The sequence below is a fragment of the Herpailurus yagouaroundi genome, unplaced genomic scaffold (assembly GCF_014898765.1).
Source record: "Herpailurus yagouaroundi ecotype Mexico unplaced genomic scaffold, PumYag 29, whole genome shotgun sequence".
NCBI classification, from domain to species: domain Eukaryota; kingdom Metazoa; phylum Chordata; class Mammalia; order Carnivora; family Felidae; genus Herpailurus; species Herpailurus yagouaroundi.
In genome coordinates this window covers 1,161,246-1,184,868 of record NW_024412377.1, presented here as the reverse complement: position 1 = coordinate 1,184,868, position 23,623 = coordinate 1,161,246, and positions in this window count along the sequence as shown.

Below are 23,623 nucleotides of genomic sequence, written 5' to 3'. Positions count from 1 at the left end.
CAGGGGAGGGGCAGAGAGAGAGGGAGACACAGAATCCAAAGCAGGCTCCAGGCTCTGGGCTGTCAGCGCAGAGCCCGATGCGGGGCTCGAGCTCACGGGGTGTGGGATCATGACCTGAGCTGAAGTCAGATGCTTAACCGACTGGGCCACCCAAGTGTCCCTGTTATATTTTTTCTTTATGACAGGTTTTCTCATTATTCCACATGGGGGATAAAAGTCCTCTGTCAGCCATGGGGGGGAAGGGAGGGCACCGGGCGGGGGTCGGGGGGGGGAAAGACCTGGTCCTGTTATGTTCTTTGACTGTCAATATGTTGATGGTATTGATTATTTTACATACTGAATGATTTTGCTTTTCTTTTTAATTGAGTGCCCTGTCGGTCTCTTAGGGCTCTGTCTCCAATGTCATTCTGAGTATTCTGAGGAAGACAGACACACTCTCTGCTCTCACGGGGACGTCCTCTGTCCTTCTCACTCCGAACTCAGACCTGCCGGAGGTTTGCTTTAGCATGAGGTGTGCAAGAGAGAGCTGGTGGCATGTTCCTCAATGCTGACGAACACGTGGCTCTTTTCTGGACCATTCCAAATGCTTCATTTGTCATCAGTGGAACGTTTTGCTGGAATTCAGACTGTTTCCGGTATTCCCACCCTGCTTTCTCTCTCTCTCTGTTTCTCCCACTCCCGTCTCTGCTTTCATTGTGCTGCTGGTTGGGTACACGGCCTCTCTCAGCATTCCTTTCAACGATCTGAATCGTGACAGCCATTTTGCCTTTTCCGTGAACCGCAGCGTTTGACTGGACTCCCATAGTATTTATAAATTAGCTCAGGGGACGGCGGCATCTTCTCGTGCCGAGTCTCGTCCAGGAAGCGGGTGCTTTCCTCCCCGGTCCTTGGCTTCCCTTCAGATCGGGTGGCTTTCTTCCTGGACATCCTGCGTGTCTGTGTACCATTTGCTGCTTCTCAGCGCCCTTCAGGTTCTGTTGTTACCGGAGGCGAGCTCCTTTCCCACCATCTTGCCTCCCTGGCTCTTACATGAGCGCCTTGCACCGTCCCCTGCATCATTCTGGACCCAGACCCTCTGCTGAGTTTCTCCTAGAACATGCGGTTTTCACTGCCTCTCTGGAGACCTTTAGGTGCACAGCCATTTTCCGAAAATGATGTGACTCTTTTCTCTTTCTTTCCAATATGGTAACTTGTTTTCGTTAATGCCTAGAACCTCCAGAATAACGGTCCATGACGGTTGAGCAGTTGATCACACCTAGTGAGGGGTCCTTGCCCAACAGCTGTAACCTCCGATTTCCTCCTGGGAGCCGGGAGGCTGGCGTGTGCTGGGGGAGAGAACAACACTCTTCCAAATCCAGTTTGTTCCTTTGTGGGTGGCGTGTGAGGACAGGAGCATAAACCCAACAAACAGGTCTGGAAATAGAGCCCAACACGCAGAATCCAGGCACCTGCTGGGCTCCGTCCCAGGGCGCATCGAATGGTAGTTTCATGTTAGTATTGATTGTGGCTTTCATTGCCGAGTTTTCACTACCGAGATGAGGAAATATGTATTCCAAATCCAAAAATCTGTGTCAGTGATACGTGCAGGTCACATTTTGAACTATTCAGTTCAAACTACTCATTTTAAAGACAATACAGAGAAAAATTATAGTTAGCCCAGGATGTCCACTCATTGGAGTGAGCTGGCCGACCCATACCCCGTTTCTTTCCTACAGGCTCTAATGTCAGGCACGAGACATTGTCAGAAACCTTGTGCCTGAGTAATTTGCTCCTTTGTCTTTTAGAGCTTTTACCCCATGAGGTGTGTAAGTCACCACGTCCTAGTTCCCTTCTGCAGTCACACCCGAGAGAAACGCTTTCTGGCCTCTTTGTCCCTACAGACCAGGTTACAGGTGCTTCGCCTCCACACACCTGATGGATCCGTGCGACACTCGCTGTTCCCGTTACAGAGACAGTGGGACCTGCAGAGAAGGCAGGATTTCCTCCAGTCCAGCAACTCTCACCTCGTCGGCCCTGTAAACCTAGAAACAAACTTCTCTTCTTACTCTCTCCCTCCACACACATGTTCACCTGTGCTTTTTTACACACATGGCAAGCTTCATCGGACCCAACACTAAAGAGGAAAGACAACATTCAGTGATGAATATGGGGAGTCTACAGAATTTTGATCAATTCTCATGGGTTAGGTTCATCACCCCAGTCATATTTAAGAAAGAATATCTATACTTATGTTTGCATTCTCAAAACACTATGATTTCTTTCAGGATGGGTAAAAGGAAAATTTAGGCTATTATAAGTCTTAATATTGCATGCACATTGAAGAGATAATACTGAGACCCCAACCCCCAGACGGAAACCTACGTCCACGCAAAGACTCGTGTGTGAATGTTCAGCGAGCGTCAGTCACGGCAGCGCAAAAGGGAAATCCAGCCACGTGCCATCAACTGGCAAACGAATGCACAAAATGCAGAATATCCATGTGCAGAATGTTACGCGGCTGTGAAAAGGATCATGGTACCAATCCCCAGCACGGGGAAATCCGAACAGCATTACGCTACATGGAAGAGGCTGATCACAGAAGTTACAGATCTATGGCACACCTCCGTTTACCCGAAATGCCCAGACAAGACCAATCCGTAGGGAAAGAAAGGTTGGTGGTTGCCAGGGGCTGGAGGTGAGAATGGGGCCATATCTACACGTGAACACCTGCTTTGCTTTTCAGGTGATTTACATGTTCTACCCCTAGACCAGTGGTGGCCCGCATAGCTCTCTACATTTGCGGAAAATCATTAGCTCGTAACCCTTTAAATGCGTGAATTTTATGGTACATAAATTGTATTTCAATAAAGTCATTCTGAAAAGGGATACTAACTGCTAATTTGTGTCTCGACAATTCTTTACGAAACACTAACCTTTCGGAAGTTTTCTGTTAAAGTTTCTCTCATAGAGTCTTTTAGTGCGTGAAGGTAGGTAGGAGGCGTGCAGTCAGCAGACCAGGAATGATTCAAAGCTTTGGTGTATAACCTTGGGCAATTTACTGTGTATTTTTATGGACCCCTTTCCTTGTCTGTAAAAGAGGGACACCAGTAACTGCCTAGACACTCCCCCTTCAGTCTCTGGATGGGAAATAACAAATGCTTGCACTTGGTATGGGGCCAGACTCGGCAAACGTAGCTATTTAATTCACAGGGTTTCCCAGGTGGTGCATGGCAGAGGAAGAAGAATGAGGAGTGCACCATGGGCACCCAAGCTCCACGGTGGGCCAGCTGTGCAGCCAGTAGCTGATGGGCTGAGCCCCAGGTCCACCACCTGGACTCCAGGGCTCCCACAGCATGTTGTGGGCTCAAAGGTAATAACATAAAAGCACTTACCACAGGCTCTGGCACACAGCGGGTGCCTAATCAATGCTGATGTTCTTCAATCAGGCTGCCTTTTGAAGCAAAAAAAAAAAACCTAAAAAGTATTGACTGATGCTACCTCAAGTATTTAAGCAATAAACACACACCTTGAGTGTAGCCGTCTAATTAAAGAGACATGGATATTTTATTATTGATGCTCTGTATCCACAGTAGTTCCAGCAGATGGGTTTCATAACATCAGTTAGATTACCCATGCATCCCCACCTCTGCAACACGCGCGCGCGCGCACACACACACACACACACACACATCTCAGGGACTAAAATACCAAAACCTGGCAGGGAATTTCAGAAGGCTTTATGGTCTAGGTCTACTGGGTGTTGGAAAATCTGTCCCAATGGCATGGAAAAGCTGGGCAAAAACAAGTGTAAAAGTAGCGTCGAGATTCCCCGACACACTGGAAGGGCCAAAATCCGGAACATTGACAGCATCAGATCCTGATGATGGAGCCACAGGAGCTCTCGCTCACCCCTAGTGGAAATGAGAAGTATTGCAACTGCTCTGGAAGGCAGTTTGCTGGTTTCTTACAAAACTAAACCTACTCTCACCACGTGGTCCAGCAGCCGTGCTCCTTGATGTTTATCCGAAGGAGTTGAAAACCTATGGCCACAAAAACCCACACGTGGATGTTTACAGCAGCTTCATGCGTAATGTCCCAAATGCAGGAGCAACCAAGATCCCTTGCAGTGGGCGGTGGGTAAATAAACTATAGTCCAAGCAGACAATGGAGTATTACTCAGCACTAAAAAGAAATGGGCTTTCGAGGCACCAGGAGAGATGGCGGAAACTTAAATGCATATTACTAGGTGAAAGAAGGCAATCTCAAAAGGCTCCACACTGTATGACTCCGACCATATGACGTTCTGGAAAATGCACAACTCTGGAGACAGTAAAAGGGTCAGGGATTTCCCGGGGTTGGGGGCCAAGGAAGGATGCAGAGGTGGAGTGTGGAGGGTTTTCAGGGCAGTGAAAATACTCTGCATGACACTGTAACCCCAGATACAGGACATTACACATTTGTCCAGACTCATGGAGCATACCGCGGTAGGAATGAGCCCGCTGTGAACCGTGGACTTTGGGCGATAATGGTGTGTTCCTGTAGGTTCATCCATCATAGCAAATACCCCGCTCTGCCAAGGGATGTTCACAGTGAGGGAGGGTGTCGTGGGGGTAGGTGCTGTATGCGAAATCTCTGCATCTTCCTTTCAGTGCTGCTGGAACCCCCAAAACACAGTCCTTTAAAATGCAAATGTAAGTGCTCACTCACAGTGAACATTGTGAGGGTGTCCTCTAGGCTATTGTTGGCTATCGTCAACAGCAGAGGCTCTCGGAATCTGAGATGGGCACCCCAGGACACCTGCTGCAGGAAGCTGGGCTCCACCCTGGGGAATAAGCCCGCACTCCAGGGGCTGTTTACAGAAAAGCCCATTTTGCACACAAAATTAGCCAGCCAGGCACCCAGGTGTCCGTTTACCGCGCCAGAGATGACCTTCCTAGGAACGGGCTCAGCGTGCAATGCCGTGGATGGGTCAACCATCGCAGCAGCACTGCGTGCCTGAAGGTTTGCATCAGTTACCACGCTTCCAGATCACACTCTCCAACAAGACGCAGGCCTCGTTGGGCTCTCCGACTTTCCAGGAAGGCAGAAACGATGACGAGCGTGGGGCTTAAGCAGGAAGGCAACAGGAAGAGTTCTACCAACTGGGACCGTCCCCCAGACTAACCCAACGGGGCTAAAAGTCACCTTGCAAAAGGGTCTTTTGGCCGTTGGGAACCGGTGGGTGGACCACGAGACAGCAATGGCCAGGTCATTCTTGGTTCTATTCTGTAACGTTTTTTTGTGATCTTTGACCACTTTCAGAAACATTGTTACAAGCTTCAGATTGCTCATCTTTGAAATTGCACTAACAATAGGATCGATCCCACAGGATCGCTATAAGAAACAGAAAGCGGTCGATATACAAACTGCCTAGAGCAAACGAGGGGCTTATGAACATTCATTTCTTTTCCTACCTTTATTCCTTTCCTTCTTTCCAAGATGGTCTGTGTTTAAAGGTAGGAGCTGTGGAGCCCAGCGCTAAGGATCAAATACCACCAGTCAGGAAGGAAGTTTCATGACTTTTAATTTTTGAAAACAACTTGACTCGCCCCCCACCAGATCCCCCAGCTTGTCTCACCAACACGTGTTCTGATAAAAAGACAGGCTGGGGGATGTGTCGTCATCCACAGAGGACCAAAGGAATATGTTTGGGGAACAAAGCGTTTCTGTGGGGGAACAATCACCTCGTTTCCCTTGATAAAGGAGGTCCCTAAGCAGCTGGGTGGAGTCGCGTTGGGCCGTGACAGTTAGTCCAAGGCTGCAAGTATCACATCCCGGACCAGATTCTGAGATGAGGCTTTGGTGTGTGAATGGGCCAAAGTCACCAACACTGTGCACAGCCTCATGAAAACCAGAACCAAGAGGTCTCTTGTTCTGTTGTTTTCTTTTTCTTTCCCAAACATTTTGAAGTTTTGGGGTAGACCATTTTAACCTTCTTGTCTCTCCCTGAAGCCAAGAGGTTTTGTTTTCACTGAGCGCAAATGGTCCATTTAAATAGGTCATTAAAATTTTCATGCGTCTCCTACGTTCTTTAGGACTCTAAAGTTGGGGTAGAATAAATCAGGAGGAGACTGCCAGGAAAAGTGGCCAAATGCCTGAATGAATCTCCTTTGAGAACCATCTCCTCCTGGCTGTGCGGGAAGCAAAGTTGCAGAACGCTCCAATGCACACAAACCCATCCACGGACGTCGCAAGTGCTCTGTGACATTCTATCGACTCCGGTCCCAGCTCCTTTAAACAAACGGCAGAAGGTCATGTCACATGGTTTGCGGGTGGGGTGTGACGTTGAGTGGCTAACTGCCTAACAGGTCGACAGCATTTGTGCCATAGACTTGAAATCCAGACCACCACCCGTCAGAGCTGTGGGATCCGTGTCTCTCGCGAGGTTCACCAGGGCAGCCGAAATGTTGGTTGCCTTGAGTAAGAAAGATGCGTTGTCTCTGGGTAAGCGAGCAGATGGTAAGATCGTGAGCAAGGTGGCCCATGAGAGAAATCGTCTTTCAAGCCGGATGCCCGCGAGTGCCCTCCACCGTCTGTCCCGCTATCAGGTACTGCTGGACCGTGGAGGCTCTTCCCAAATCCTGGGGAGATGATGTTCTGCCTCCATGTGCACTACTGTCTGGGGAGAAGGTCTTCTGCATCTCCTGGGAGCAGAGCACACAGGGAAGGTAACAGAAGGGAGCTGAGCACAGGGCACCCCGTGGGAAGGAGGGGGCCTCCTTCACATCCTTACATCTACAGGGCTGGATGCCAGCTGGCCCCTTGGCCGGACAGAGAGTCTGCCTCCAGGACCTGTGAGGTGGTCTTTGGATTTGCTACGGAATGCCACTTGTCCCGGGCTGGAAGGGCTGCCTCCTGCGCTGAGGGCAGCCAAGCACAGTTTGAGGTCCCCGGACGGCGCCGTGAGGGCAGGAGTGCAGGCTTTCTCTGGTGGCGGGGAGTTCAGTCGTGGTCCCCGTGGCGGGGGAGACGTTTACATGCCACTTCTTTTTTTATACAGCTTGATTGGAATGGGATTTACATACCACATAATTCATCCATTTGCAATGTGCAACTTAATAATTTGGGGTACGCTTACAGTAGCGTGCAACTGTGACCACGGTCAATGTTGGAACATTTTGATCACCTCAAGAGAAACCCAAACTCGTTAGCAAGAACTCCCTTCTCCCGCCATGACCCAGCCCTAAGAGGCCACTCATCGACTCTCTGTCTCTATAACCCTCTTCTGGACATTGTACGTCCTGGAATCATAAACTCTGCGGCATTTGGTTTGGTCTCTTTCTCCCGGGATCATGTTCTCAAGGGCACCCACCTTGGAGACACGGGTCAGCACTTTACTCCCTTTGGTGGCCGACTCATTTTCCTGTGCACAATGGACCCTATTTGCTCATCCATCCGTATGCTGATGGACCTCTGAGTTGTTTCCACCCTTAGGCTGTTGTGACTCATGCCGCGGTGAGGATTTGTGTTCAAGCTTTCTCGTGGAGAACACTTTCATTTATCTTGAGCGTATATCTAGGAATGAAACTGCTGAGTCCTACCACAAGTCTGTGTTTAATTTAACCTTCGACGAGCCACCAGGCTGCTTCCAAAGGGGCTGCGCCATCAGCCATTCCCACCAACAGTGCGCGAGGCTTCTGAAGTTTCTATGTCCACGTCCACGTGGGTTTTTAAAAAATGTTTATTTATTTTTGAGAGTGAGAAGAGACAGAGCGTGAGCGGGGGAGTAGCAGAGAGAGGGAGACACAGAACCCGAAGCAGGCTCCAGGCTCCGAGCTGTCAGCACAGAGCCTGAAGCGGGGCTCGAACTCATGAACTGTAAGGTCATGACCTGAGCCTAAGTCAGACGCTCAACCGACTGAGCCACCCAGGCGCCCCATGCCGAAGCATATTTTTATTGGACTTTGGATTCCAGCCTCCCTAGGAGGGGGGAAGTACCCTCTCAATATCGTTCTGATTTGCATTTCACTGGAGGCCAATGATGCACGTCTTTTCACCTGCTTATTGCACATTTGTGTATCTTCCTTGGAGAAGGTGTATATTCAGAGCCTGTGGCCATTTTTTTAAAATTGAATTATTGTGTTTCATTTTTGAGCATAAGAGTTCCTTATGTATTCCACGTACAAACCCCTATCAGATATATGATTTGTGAATATGTTCTCCCATCCTATCCATTGATTGTATTTTAATTAATTAGTTAATCTATTTATTTTTTTGTTTATTTTTAAGTAGGATTCCCACCCAGCGCAGAGCCCAATGTAGGGCTTGGACTTACGAGCCTGAGATCAGGACCTGAGCCCAGATCAAGGGTTGGATGCTTAACTAACTGAGCCACCCAGGCGCCCTATCCATTCTTTTCAATTTCCTCCTGGCGTCCTTGGAAGGACAGAAGTTTTTAATTCTGATGAAGTCTGACTTGTCTGTTTTGTAGTTTGCTCATGCTTTTGGTGTCATACCTACCATCCACCATCAAACCCACAGTCTTGAAAATTTACTGGTGCATTTTCTTCTAAAAGTTTTACTGTTTTGGTTCATACATTTAGGTCATTGATCCATTTTGAGCTAATTCTGTAAATGGCGTAAAGATTCAACCTCATCCTTCTGCATGTGGCCACGCGGCTATCCCAGAACAATTTGTTGTCAAAGTTATTTTTCCCCATTGAATGGTCTTGGCACCCTTGTCCAAAATCAACTGACCATAGACACACTTGAGCAGAGACAGTCTGCAAAAGGTTCATCTTCTGTCCAAGACCAGCTAAGAACAGAAATAGAAAGTAAGCATTTAGAAACTGTTGTCGCACTGTGACAGAGTAATTTTATGTCTGTTGAGTTCCATCATTTAAAAGTTTGTTCTTTCATCATTTATATTCATTGTGATTGTTGTGTTTGTATTTTAAAAAGGCGGTCTGCTCTAGATTGGGGGTAGGGCAATCCTGGTCCTTCTTGCAAGCTGGTTGGAGAAGCGGTGATCTTCAAGATGGGGGGTCGGGGCGGGGGGGAGTGGGGAGACCCAGAGGGAACGCTGCTGTGTAGGAAGCTGATCGGTTCATGGGCAAACACTCCTTTCGTGGGTATGAAATCTACACTGACACAGTCTGGCCAAGAACAATCTGCATCTGCTCTTAATTGTGTTAAATGCAAAGTCTTTATCATTTAAAGTGCCCTATTAGTGAAAAAATTAGTAAGAATGCACTGTCTTTCTCAAATTAGCCAAGAAGTCAGACTATGCAGATCTGAGGATCAGACAGAGGCAAGGGGTCAGCAAATGGAACCGATAAGGCCAAGCGTTCCATGTGATTTCAAGTATTTCAATATACTTAAAAGGTGTGCAAATTCAAATAAATCTCAAAGCCTACGTTTATAGCTAACATTTTTTTTTTGAATTTTAAGATTGCTTCTGTTGGTTCAAAAAATGATGGGAGCATATTATTTTGCAGGGATATGAAGATTGAAGCCCAAATAGAAAACTCAGGAAAGCCTCCTTCTAGAATTCTAATAACTGATTCCGTAGAGACTGCCGTCAGGGGCTTGGGAGCACACACCGGGTACTCACTGCAAGGCCTTTCCTGGGTTATCTGGCTTTGAAAGGATCATGTTCAAACCCCGCCAAGATAAAAGGCGGCCTCCACAGGCTATGAGCTGGACCGTTAAACATTTCCATATGACAAAGTCCTCTCCTGAGGTCTGACCTGCTGGGAGAGCCCAAGTCTGCAGATCTGAAGAAGTCAGACCCTCTTCTGCCCTGCTTCTCAGAGACAAGTCTGGTGGGAGAGCTTTGAAAACTACTTTAAAATGCTTTCTGTGGGGGGAGAGTCTTAACGAAAAAGGAGCTACGTACATAACAATGTTCAACACCAAACTCTTATTTAAATGGATTTTTAGAATTTAAAAAAAGAAAGAAAAAAAAGGCAACCAGGGGTTAACGTACATCATGAGAATAAGGTTCATTTCTGTTGGCTCCCACTCGCTCCTTTTGATTCGCTTGTCAGATATTATTTATTTCTTATCTTGGTATTTACTTCATCAATTTAAAAGAATGATAGCGTTTTCTATTTAGAAGCACCGTAAGCTTCTTTTGTCCCACCATCTTAAGTTTCTAGAAGGACTCTCTTACCAGACGTGGTCTAAACGGGGGGACATACCTGGATTTTCTTTTTTTATTATTTTTAAAATTCATTTCTTGGGTTTTCTTTTCTACCTTTCCCACTAATTAATTTTAACCATTTTTCTCTTGACCTTCTTCGTCATCTTTAGATATGCGCTTAAAACAGGTACTGAATGCAATCAGTGTACGATATGTTGTTTACCCACGTCATTTCTCGCCAGTGTCTCAGATATCGGAGGCAACCGATATGTGATTTCCCACTGGCTGCAAAAGATCTATTCTTTGAAGCATTTGTAAGGCTTTTAGGAACCATTTTTATGTGAAAACAAAAACAAAGAAAATCGTTTCTCCTGAAAACATTCCTACCGTTCGTCTACGAGTTTATCGTGCTTGTATTTTCGAACGCTGCAACATGAGGCCAGTTGTGAAGTTGCGAAGCCTAACCCTGCTCCGTTCGGACCTCTCGAATGGTTTAGAGGGGACATACTGATTCCCCGTGACACACAGGGGTGGTTTTAACACCCAAACCCTTTGCTGATAGTAGAATGTGGGTGTAATTGGCCTCCAAGACTGGAGCCGCTGGAAGAATGACCAGCTTGATAACACATCGGAGACGCTGTACTGGCAGCAGGAGCTAAAGGTTTAAATGTAAGAAATGTGCAGAGTTCATGCAAAGGTAATGTCTTTATGTCACACAGGACCCAGCAAACTTCTTTTTTTTTTTAATTTTTTTAATGTTTATTTATTTTTGAGAGAGGGCGACAGAGCACGAGCAGGGGAGGGGCAGAGAGAGAGGGAGACACAGAATCCGAAGCAGGTTCCAGGCTCTGAGCCGTCAGCACAGGGCCCAGCGCGGGGCTCGAACTCACAGACCCTGAGATCGTGACCTGAGCCGAAGTCAGATGCTTAACTGACCGAGCCACCCAGGTGCCCCCTTTTTAATGTTTATTTATTTTGGGACAGAGAGAGACAGAGCATGAACGGGGGAGGGGCAGAGAGAGAGGGAGACACAGAATCGGAAACAGGCTCCAGGCTCCGAGCCATCAGCCCAGAGCCCGACGCGGGGCTCGAACTCACGGACCGCGAGATCGTGACCTGGCTGAAGTCGGACGCTCAACCGACTGCGCCACCCAGGCGCCCCTTTGTGCCCCCTTTTTAAAAAATAGTTTAATGTTTATTTTTGAGAAAGAGAGAGGCAGAGACAGAAACAGAGCACAAGACGGGGAGGGGCAGAGAAAGAAGGAGACACAGAATCCAAAGCCGAGGACCCAGAGAACTACCTCGGGGCTTGTGCACACCTGTGTCAGTACCAACGGGCAGGTACTGTGCTGGGTGACGTGGTGCCTACAGAGATGTGTCTCAACACAGCCAGGTCCCTCTGATAGCTGACAGGGCTGAGCCCGCACACGTGGGGCAGGGGGTGGAGGGGGGGAATCTTGTATTCTGTCACCTCTTCTGAAATACCTGCTCCAGGAAGGATTTTATTCCCAGAACCCTAAAATGCCACGTTTGTAAGCAATATGTCCCTTTAACCCTTGGGGATTAATAAAACCTTTTTCTGTCATCTCTGGGAGCTCCTGGTTTGCTTGGTCTGACCTATGACACATAGAGGCAGCCTCACCCACGATGCCCAGGGGAACAGTGAAGGCACAAAATAAAGGACAATGAGGTAGGCTTTCAGGTTAACTATGTATCAGGCAATTAAAAAAAAAAAAAAGTGGCTGATATGTGCATTTAGCAGCCCAAAGGCTAAATGAATCCATTGAAATTACCTTTATTTATTTATTTATTTATTTATTTATTTATTTTTATGAAACTTCACATGGAATAGTTTTTAGAAGTATATCTGGAAGGTCCAGAAAGTTGTATTTTAATCTGCCAACCTAAAAATAAAACGTGAATAGCTCTTCGGAGAACAGAATTTGTTCTATCCCGAAAGTTCCTTTTGAAAACTCGGTTAATAAATGTATCATCAAATTTACAGAGTTGGAAGCTAAATTTAAGGTTCTGAGGAAACAAATGCAACGCACCGTACCGTCTCACTTCACTGCACGCCGTTTTGGAAGCTCTTCGTGTTTCTGTTAAGAATTTATGAGTAGAAATGGAAGAATGGATAGTCGTACCTGAATCTCACAAGTGGATTTCACTATGTCTGTGAATATTTAAATGATCCGAAGTTACCCTCTTGGCTCCCTTAACTTCCAGGCCCTTTGTGCAGAGCGGCAGGGAAGAAACACACCCACACACACTGTAACCACTTCCCATAATCGTCTCTACAAGAGATTATTAAGATGTGGATTTTACTAATTTTATTATGAAAAGATATGAATCATTTCTCTGCCCGTAAAACTCACAATTCGCCCTTCCCTCCCCCTGGCTCGGCATCAGAACTATTGTCGACACCATTTTTGAGGACCCTCCCCACCGCTTCTACGCTGGCGGGGCCCGGGGCGTGGGTTCCTCTCCCGTCCTCCTCTGGCCTCGGCCACAGCTGGCTCTTGGCCTTGAGAACTTCCTACTCCTTCGCTGATCTGAAGACCCCCACCCGCTAGGCACCCACATGGCAAACCTGAGCCTCGCGAAGAGGCACCCAGCACGGAGTGAGGCTTGAGGAACCACCTGCCATGAGGAGCAGGGGCTGGCGTGTGTGGCTCAGACATGTGTGAGTTCGCCTCCCGGTTTTGCCTGGGTGATGCATAAGGGAGACTGTCAGAGGGAAAGGTGTATCAGCAAAAATGGGACCGACGTTGGGTCATCAGGTCAGATCTTTGGAGCAGCGGCGAAGAAATAAGGCCCCAGGAGCTCACAAAGAGTTGCTAGGATACCGAGGTCTCCACCGTCAAACAGGTGCCACGTCACCATGACCTCGTCCGGGAACACGGTTCCCGGCCTCGTACAGGTGACTGTCCCTATGCCGTCGGCCACTGTTTGTTAGTTTGCGCACAAAACTTAGCCCTAGGTATTGCTACACATGCCCTTGACCCTAACGATGCACCTAGATGCCATCACACGTGCAGGGACGTTGCGGGCGGGGGGACGATGAAGCCAGGTCACGGCGGAAACAGTTCCCACACTCAGCCGCCAATAGCAGGGACAACAAGCTGGCCCCGTGTCAGGCTCTTTGCAAGCTCTCTGGAAAAATGTCTCATTTATTCCGAGTCCTGTGGGCCCAGTGTTGTGTTGTCTGCACTTTGTAGATGACAACAGCGAGGTTTCACGGGACAGGTGTCATGCCCGACTTAAGGGAGGAGAAGTAACCTTACAGAGACATGGAGGGGACTTCCACTCTGCTCTCTGGGGTGACCTCTGTCCTGGCCAGGATGGTCTGGGCTGAGACATTGTCCCTGTACCCGGTGGCCATATCCATGTTCTTAGAGGGAACTTTCCACAGCAGAAGAGGAGTCCGTCCAGAGCCAGGAAGAGGGAAGGCTCACAGGTCTCGGCAAATCCGTTAGGAAACTGCCCGGTGACAGCTCTGGTCTCCTGGGTCATGTCTCAGACTTCTGGGTCAGGTGCTTTGTGCTTAAAGGGAAGGGTGATGGTGGTGGTGTTTTTAGCCCCAGGAAAGCCTTGAGGTCACACGTTTTGACTTAGCAAAGGCCATGCACCCCCATCCTTGGCACGTGGAAATGAAGCCACTGCAGTGACATGGGTCTAGAAGCTTCCAGGCAGCAAGGAGGAACTTTCTCCTGCTTTCTGCTGAAGGAGCGCTGAGCAGGAACCCCGGCCTCAGACAGGCCCGCCTCCCCGCCAAGCTGCACTGCCGCCCGGGGCACAGGCGGGTTCCAGAACTCCCCCGGCCCCGGCCGGCCGACACCAGCCACAGGGCTTGCCGGGCCTGCCCAGGGGCCACGAGGCACCGCAGTGGTCATTTCCAAGACCTCTTTACCTGCAAAACCTGAAAGGAAACGTACAGGTGCATTAAGTTCCTGGAAATGAGCAACGGGAGGCATCTCACCTTCCGAAACTAGGTTTTCCGAAAGCTTTGTTTAAAACTAAACGGACGTTTCCGGTCACTCGCAGCCCGATGTGAGCAGACTGCAGAAACGCCGCATGCGCGCAGGGAGCCCCTCGCCTCCTGGCGCCCCCCTCCTGGGGCAGCAGAGGAAAGGGGAGCAGTTTTTACTCTGTCCCTTCCATTAAAAGTTCGCTTCAAACGGCATCTCGCGCTTGGTCACTTTACGGGCGGTCACGGGCGCGATGCACTATGGAGCCTGTCCTGGGTGTCACCGAGTCAACACGTTAATTCATTTCATTTCTAAATGACATTTACTTATACGTTGCAAAGCCAGGGGAGAGAAAGTCTGTGTTGGCTTTATCTCCTCCGAAATTAAGATAGCGGCTTAAATTGAAAATGTAATTTAAATCCTCTCCGGCAGGAGAGTCGGGCCTCTCGCCCCCCCCCCACCCCCACCCCAGCAGGGCTTCACAGAGAGACTGGAACAGCCAGGATGCCGTAGAGGCAGCTCCCCCGTCAAAAGAGAATTCGGAGCGGATAGAGACAAATCATCCCGTGACAGAGGTTAAAAGAAACCTGTTACTATGACAACAGATGGGGTCAGATAACAAAATGAACAGCCACTTTTGATCTTCAAAAAATTCTCTTCCCTTTGCTCTCGCCTGTTATCTGGACCATTCCATCAAACACCTAGCAGATAACACAGCTGAAAACCCAATCGACCTTCAAGAAAACCCAGACAAGTTGGAAAGTGTATGGAAAGGTTACCATCACAGCCAAGGCTTTCTGATGATATTTGCCTGGGTACACAGAAACACACACACACAGCCATTCCTTGCGAATGCGACGGCGTAGGGTTCAAAGGAATCCACACAAGTGCTTAACACATGTACATAACAGTAATGTTTTTATATCACCGAGAATTGAGAAAGTGAGAGGCGTGCAGGGCTAAAAGATTTAGGTGTCAGGGCTCACTGTCACCTCGGTTTGGATTAGTTAGCGTAGAAACAGTTGACATCACATCGGCACGCAAACAAAATTACACCCATGAATGGCTGCGATTTAAATGGGGAGGGGGCTCAAACTCATTCGGTGGTAGTCACAGACAAGTCGATCAAAAAGCACATGTCGAGGAAAGGAAACTCGGCACGCCTTTCCCGTGCTGTTTGGCTGTAGAGAGATCGAGCGGGAGACCGAGCACGCAGTGCATTTCCTCCAGACGTTTGTGGCGCTCAGCACCCAGCACGGTCTCGGCACTGCCTAGGTCTCAGCACCTCGAGCAGGACGCTCATGTTACAGGGCGTCTTCAAAAACGCAACATGAACGTGTTCTATATTTCGGCATATGCGACTTTTCCTTTTTGTGATGATGGTCAACAAATACATTTGCATTGAAAACCATCAAGTTGTCTCCCCCAAAGTGAGGTAAGTCTTCCACATCAGTGCTGTACAATCTGTTCATTGTGGGCGGGTGCCCATCTCTGCTGCTTTGGCCAGATTGCAGCAGAGATGTGTGGTAAATGGGGAATTCGTCCTCTGTGAGCGTGTGACACCCAGAGCCTGATTCGCAGCGGCCTTGGGCGTGAAAGAGAAGAGGCGCTTCCACGAAGACCGCCCTGGTCCCGCGGATGTGACTTCCCACAACATGGCGCCATTCTGAACTCAAGTCTTCACGGCACGGCTCAGGCTGGAGAGATTTATTCACATTTGGTTTTAAGAAAAGAAGAAATGTCTCTCAATCAAATCTTTCATTCAAAAGATTTTGGAAAGCATACATCCCTTTCCTATTGGCTTCCAAAACAAATTATTTCCAACACGAAATCATTTGGGATGAAAGGTGCCCAAAGCTAAGGCAGCAAAGAGTGAATTTAAACTGGCTTCAGGGATAATTATTTGCTCTGGTCGAGCCCAAACACACAAAAACGAAAAGGACTCCCTACACGGTGATTTTCTCAAATACCAATAAAATGTTTAAATGTAACAATATGGAGAACGGCCACATGTCAATTTTGAAGTGACCTCAAAATTCATAATGTCTACGATCATGAAAAGACTAAGGTATTTTGATGTAAAGATGCTGAATGAAAACAGCAAAGGCGTTTTTCCCCCCTTTCTTTTTTAGCTTAGGTGGCATTTGTTGTTTATAATTTCTGGGTCTAAGAACTAAATGTCTCCCAGTTGCAGTAAAGAAACTCTGTTAAAAACCTTGTTATTAAATGAACATTTTCCAAATTTTCTTCAGGATATAGTAGAACAGTATTCAACTTACAGCAAACGTCTTGGGTCATTATGAAGGAACTTTGATAGAATTCGTTCTGTAGAGACAGCGAATTGCGGGGTGTTTCTGGGAGGCTGGATGGTGTTGGTCACAGGCCAGTGGTGGCCTCAGCACAGACATGCACTCGTCCTGCGGCAGCCACTCCTCTCAACGGTGAGGGTCACCTACATCCCAACGCAGTCCAAGGGGGCAGCTCTTACCTCTAATTTCAAATGGGGAACCCAAGTTTCAGAGACGTGGTCATTCCCAGGAGCACTTGGGTCGTCAGGGCGGCCGTGAGCCAAGGCCAGGGACCGTCCCAGCAGACATGACCTCTGTCCCCATGGGTTCTGTGACTCTCCACAGTCTGCCAACAAAGCATCCATCTCAGACTCCGAAATGACGTCCTCACAGCACTTTGCTTCTCGCCCACGCTTTTGTTCATCATTTTTGTCTTCGCTGAAGGTGGATTGAAATGTGTGGAGATGTGTGTGAGGTGACTCCCAGGGTCCAGTCCCCCAGTGCCACACCGTGTGTGCACGAGCCCCTAAGTTTGGTCTCCGACAACATGGGATACATGCCCATTCTTCAATAAATGCAAGGGTGCTCTTGTAACATGGACGCAGCGAATTCTCTTTCTCCTACGTAAATAAACATGACGGCCACGTTTCTTCACCTCCATCACCCTCTCACTCTTCTACGTGTTCCATCTCTCTAACTTTCAGAAGACCCCAGCTCACTTTTCTATGTTATCCTGCTTTCTCATTTGCAAAGATAACTGGCCATCGACACAACCTTCAGGTGCAACCCAGGAACATAAACGTGCAAATTCAACGGGCAAGAACATCCGGCAGATCTGACCGTCTCTGGTTCATTCTACGATTCAGTGCAGCAAACAGGAATTTTTGAGTCATGCTGCAGAGAAGACAATCTGGCAACGAAGAGCCCTCCAAGACCGACATCGCTAAGTGAAAACAAGTCACACGGTGAACCTGTCGTCTGTGACGTGACCGCCCAAGCCGTGTGCTTGTGGGAGGCTCTCCCACGTCCCCTGGTCCAGGCCAATGGTTCTTCCCGGGGACAAAACCGCTCGATGGTGCAACGATCTCCATCCTACTGTTTTCTTGCAGACCACACTTCCTGTCTACCCCCACTATCCGACAGATTCCCCCGCCAAATGCCTCCTTTTCCTTGGTGGGGGGGGGGGACCCCATAACCCTCAGGCACTACCGCTCCTCTCCTGGAGTGTCCTGTCCGGGCATGGCTTGAAGGCTCCCAGTGGTGACCTTTTTCATGTCTGAGCCCCCTGAAGCTCCAGGCACAGTGCCTTCAAAGCCCCAAAGTTGTAGGGCCACAGCCTGTGTTCGTGGCATCCAGTGATATCAGGAAGGACCCCTCCTTCTAGAGTCATCGACCTCAGCCCTCCCTTCGCTTCCCAGATGAGCCGGGCTCCAGGGGGCAGCCCTCTATGCTCCTGTTGCCTGGCTCCTCTGTGAGCAGAGCATACTCGGGCATCACTGGATGATGGAGGCAGGCTCCCTGCTGACCTAGTGGCCCTGGTTCCCTTTGAAGACTCGATGCCAGACTCCCTGGGCGAAGCAGTCAGCTGGAATCTGTCTTTGCAGGGCGACTGCATTTCCCCAAAGCTACTGCAGAAGGGAAGGCCAGCAAGCTAGAGACAATCACCCGTCGATTAAGGGGAGGGGAGGGTAGAAAACAGTTCTGGGGCGTGGGTGTTAGGTGGCAGGCCGGTGGATGTGAGATGTCACATGACCCAGCGGCAGGAATGCGTAAAATCATCCCAGCCCGTGAGGGTCCGAGCACAATGTCAGCACAGCCCTGGCCTGACCCAAGGCCCTTCTTAGGTCCTGTCACCATGGTGACACTCACCTGGGCCCACCCAGCACTGCCCCACACCGCCCCGTGGCCGGTCGGCAGGTGCAGCCTCGGGCTAGGGGGCTGTGCTAATACATAGTTTGAGGTGATGAATAGGACCATTCCACTCAAAGGGATTGATTTCAACTCCATCAAAGGGTTGGGACCAGAGGCCTAGCTCGCATTCAATCATGCCTGATGCCCTAGAAATGCCTCCCACACCGATCTCTTTCTCTCAGGACATATATGCGATGTTGTGCATCGGGAAGTGGAATACTGAGGACAATATTCCATTTACAGGATGACGAACTGGCCGTGGGAAGCCGTCTAGGGCTTTGAGATGCCCTCAGACACCGTATGTAAGACACGCCTTCATTACCAACATACTAATCATATGAACGTTTTCAATACTTTGCATTTCAAGAAAGACCTTCTGTGTTAAACAATCAGCAACAGACTCACTCCCAAACCTTGGAAGGGTTTCGGGCTCTACTTTGTGATTACTAAAATCAAACAAACAAAAAACAAACGACAACAAAAAACCTTTACACCAAGCTATAAAAGGAAATAGGAAATACTCCTTAACGAAGGACATTCAGAAACATTTTTTTCCGTACGGCAAGTAGAGGTAAATGTTTCATTCACTTTGGAACATCGTCTAAGAAACATCTTTTTGTACTTGTATGGTATTTTGTAGGCAAGTAAATGTATTTTTCCCCTCTATTGGGCTGTGATGTGCTTGTCCACGAAGAAGAAAAGGTGTCTGTGTTTTTTCAATATGAAATTGTCAAATTGGTTTACATACAACACCCAGTGGCTCGTCCCAACAGGCGCCCTCCTCAGTGCCCATCACCCACCCTACCCTCCCTGCCACCCCTGGATCAACCCTCAGTTGATTCTCAGTCTTTAAGAGTCTCTTATGGTTTGGCTCCCTCCCTCTCTTTTTTTTTCCCTTCCCGTCCCCCATGGTCTTCTGTCAAGTTTCTCAGGATCCACATAAGACTGAAAACATATGGTGTCTGTCTTTCTCCGACTGACTTATTTCACTTAGCATAATATCCTCCAGTTCCGTCCACGTTGCTACAAAAGGCCATATTTCTTTCTTTGTCATGGCCACGTAGTATTCCATTGAGTGTATAAACCACAGTTTCTTTATCATTCATCAGTTGATGGACATTCAGGCTCTTTTCATATCACCTCATGCCAGTTAGAGTGGCTAAAATGAACAAATCGGGAGACTATAGATGCTGGAGAGGATGTGGAGAAACGGGAACCCTCTTGCACTGTTGGTGGGAATGCCAACTGGTGCAGCCGCTCTGGAAAACAGTGTGGAGGTTCCTCAAAAATTAAAAACAGATCTACCCTATGACCCAGCAGTAACGCTGCTAGGGATTGACCCAAGGGACACAGGAGTGCTGATGCAGAGGGGCACTTGTGCCCCAATGTTTACAGCAGCACTTTCAACAAAAGCCAAATTATGAAAAGATATCTGTTTTGCAGATAATACTCACCAGGTGATTTTGTCAACTAACAGCTACTTTCCAGGCACAGCATCAAGGAACGCTCGGTGAGTAAATAGCTCGGGACCCATGTGACATGTTTCAGCCATTGTCACTTGACCTTGAGCCGGTCCCTAGCTCTCCCCGAGCCTCCTCCTTACCCTTTGTGAGAGACGGCAGATTGGAGTCGGGGCATTATCTCACTGCAGCCCGGAGAGTTCTACCTGAAAATCTTTGAAGCACAAATACAGAAAGATAATGAGAACAAGAAGAAAAGGAAAACACGTGTAATCCTTCTCTGTTCTTATTTCTTTTCAGATGATCTTAGTAAAGTGAAATGCTGTTGGGCAACTACTATGCCCAACACTGGAGGAGCTCTTAAATACGTCCACGTCCCAGACTCCAAGGTTTTAAAAGGGAAAAAAATAATTCAGTGTATAGAACGAATCAGGGAAATCAAATGAAAACGCTTTTTCAAGCTTTATGTCCAACCTTGCAGTCCAAATTCTAACTCCAAGTTTTAGTGCCCAAGAGAGGGGTGACCTTAAGTGACAGGTGTTTCCGTCACTGTATCAGATGGGTCCCCAGCAGAGAGGACACGTGCTGACGCGCCCTCCGCAGAGAGGGGAGGGGCAGGCAGCGGACTCCGTGCCACCAGATAAAAGAGTTTTCACACACAGAGAAAACTGAGGGGCAGAGCTCATCCGGAAAGAAAGCTCGCGAAGTGATTCTTTGAAGGTTGGGTGCTATTTAATATTTACATTTAAAAGTAAATTAAGGGCTCTTTAAAGGCTGTTTGCATTAAGAGATTGGATTTGCTTTAATTATGTGGTTATTTGTTGTTCCTATATAGGATTTGTTAACCCAAGAAAAATGTGGCTTTTAATAGAAAATGTGGCTTTTAAAAAATAGGGCACTAATTTCTTAGACGGCAGCCTCCCCCTCCGGGGTCAGCCTGCATCCCTCCATGACGACCCCAGCCTCCCCCTCCCCCTCCCCCTCCAGCCTCCAGCCTCACTCCAGCCTCCATTCTTTGTGGGCTTGCAAACCCGGAAAGCGTGCTGTGTGGTCTTCGCTCGGAGCGCGGCTTCTAGTGACCACGTTCCACCTAATTTCACTTAAAATCCTCAGTTCTGGGGCTCCTGACTGGCTCAGTCGGTTAAGCGTCTGACTTCAGCTCAGGTCATGATCCCACACTCCCTGAGCTCGAGCCCCGCATCGGGCTCTGCGCTAACAGCCCAGACCCTGGAACCTGCCTCGGATTCCGTGTCTCCCTCTCTCTCTGCCCCTCCCCTGCTCGTGCTCTGTCTCTCTCTCTCTCTCAAAAATAAATGTCAAAATACATTTTAAATCTCAGTTCTCACCTTGCTGAAGACTGAGGCTTCCTCACCTACGAGGCGCGCGGCCATCGCGGCCCCTGGGGTTGGCCTTTCCCCACCTTCCCCGGGCACACAGCGCGGGGATCTGGAGACTGACTGCGGCCCCCACGGCACCTCTGTCTCCAGCCCCGCGTCTAATGTGTCCCCACTGCTGGGGCGGCGGTGGCGTTTCAAGCGCCGGAAACCATAACTGGAGGCCCATCGTCCGTCTCCCTGCCTCCCACCAGATGCCCCAGAAGCACCGTCCTTCCCGCTGCCGGCCTTTTCCGGCACCCCCCCCCCCCCCCCCACGTCTGGACCACCTTCCCTTCTCCTTACACGGGCCAGGTGGGTGCACGCCCCTGCCTCCGGAACCCCACCTCGCTCCTCTGTCCCCACGGCTAACCGCGTAGTGTCCCTCAGTGGGGCCACCAGGCCCACCTGTGGGCTGAGCCCCCCCGGGGCTGCCCCTGGAACCCCTCTCCCCGAGGGGACCCTGGGCGACGGCCAAGGGCCCAGGCATTAGTTCTTCCAGCCGGGTTACATCTGCGTGTGACTGTTGTGTTTGGCCCCAGGTGAGAAGCTCACCCCGCCCCCGGCCGTGAGGTCCGGAGCGTGCTCCAGCTGGGCCAGGGTGGGCTGGGTGGCCCTTCCACCGTGCAGCTCCAGGGCCCAGCTGGAGAGGCTCGGCCCTCGAGGGATGAGCGCGTGGCTGGCCGAGTGAGCACCTGTCCGCAAGGGAGAAGGAAGCGGGTGAAGGAGTGGCGGCTCACTCACTCGGGGAACAAGGCCACCAGGCCCACCGCTTTCTGCCTGGTCTCGCTTGGCTCGCAGCCTTGATTCGCCGGTTTTGTGGCTCTGACCCTTTTCCGTGGCTTGCTGGGCCCATCACCTAGCTCCTGGAAGTGAAGCTCCTCCGGCTCCAAGTAAGGCCCAGCTACGCCCAGCGGCCACCATCCTCCCTGCCCTTACACCCACCTGGTGGCCACCGGGCCTTGCTGGCCTCAGGGGGGCACAGAGCCCCATTTCTTCAAACCTGCACCCTCACATCCTAACATCTTAGAACCTGTGCCCGTTGGCTTCCTCCAGCCTGGAAATGGCTCAGGATCGTGACCTGAGCCATTTCCAGCCTGGAAATGTGGTGTCGGTCACGTGAGGCAGCCGCCCACAGGGTGCAGGCAGCGAGGGGCGACCGGGGCTGTGTTCGAACCCTTCCCCAGACGGGAGCTCCGTGTGCAGCAGGGGCACACTCGTTCACACCGTACTGAGCCAAAATCTGTGCCCCTGCCATGGCAATATGCTTCTTAGGTGTGTTTTCTAGAAACAAAAAAGGGCAAAAGTCCAAGTCTTGCTTTAAGATATCTTTCCCGCAAGCACGGCTCTTCCCCCTTCCCGGTGTCTCCAGGCCGCTGTCCTGATGCCTGTTTGCGTCTTGACTGCCCTTTGGATGTGCTCATCACCGCCGGCCCCGGCCCGGCCTCCCCCATCCCGGGGAGCACCTTCCAGGTAAGCAGTCACGGTGAACCAGCCCACCCAGCTCCACTGCCCCCCAACCCGCCTAGTCCTTGGGGCCCTGTGTCCAACACCTGCGGAAACACACCAGGCCAAACCTATGTGGTGACCCCAACACAACAGTCTACTGGGAGACGAAACGCACTTCGTTAAGCCTGGCGGTCTCTCCACCGACGCGTGCCCACTCTGAAAACAAACTCCACCTTTGTTTTTAGAGGCGCTGATCGTCCACAGCCCCCGGGGGCGGACTGTCCCCGCAACAGCGGTAGAAACAGCTAACGTTTGTCGCACGTTTACCATTCTGGGTATTGCTAACCATCTTACAGACTTCATCTCGTCTGGTCCTCAAAGTAGACCTTCTCTGCCGGGCCAGTCTTGTCTCTGTTTCAGTCTGAGCACACGGGGTCTAGGGAAGGTGCTCTAACTACAACTTGTCAAGAATTGCCAACCGATGAGGGACGGGGAGGATGTTGTCTCAGGTAACCTGGTACCGGGGCCCCACTCTTAGCCATGACGCCACCCAGGCCTGGGACGCGGTCCTGCTGGGCCCTGCGATGCCATCCACCTGGCCATCTCATGACCCGCCCTCGTGGGCTCTCTCTCGGACACGGGTTATTCAACCACCCCGGGGGGCCCCTGCACCACCGACCGTGTGCCAAAGGTTACAACAGTGCTAGGAAGTGAGCGAGGGAATAAACAAAGAGGCCCCCGCAGAAGGCGCCCCCACAGAAGGCGCCCCCGGAGGAGGCTCCCTCTGCCTTCCTACACAATCGCTCTTCCGTCTGTTCCCACGGCGATTTCTTCCTTTCTGTCTGTGCTCAACTTCCTACCTCGTTTGACCGTATTTCATTCCGCTTTGCACTTACCGTGCGCACGAGGTACATTTATGGAATTTCATCCGTTGTATTTCTTGAATTCCTGCAACGTGACTCCACGGTTACTGTGGCATCGAAAACACTCCCTCGGAAGGTCATGACCACCTGTTTCTTGTCAAATTCCGCGCAACCTTTTCCTCCCGCGGACTCGGGTCTCCTGGGGCTTT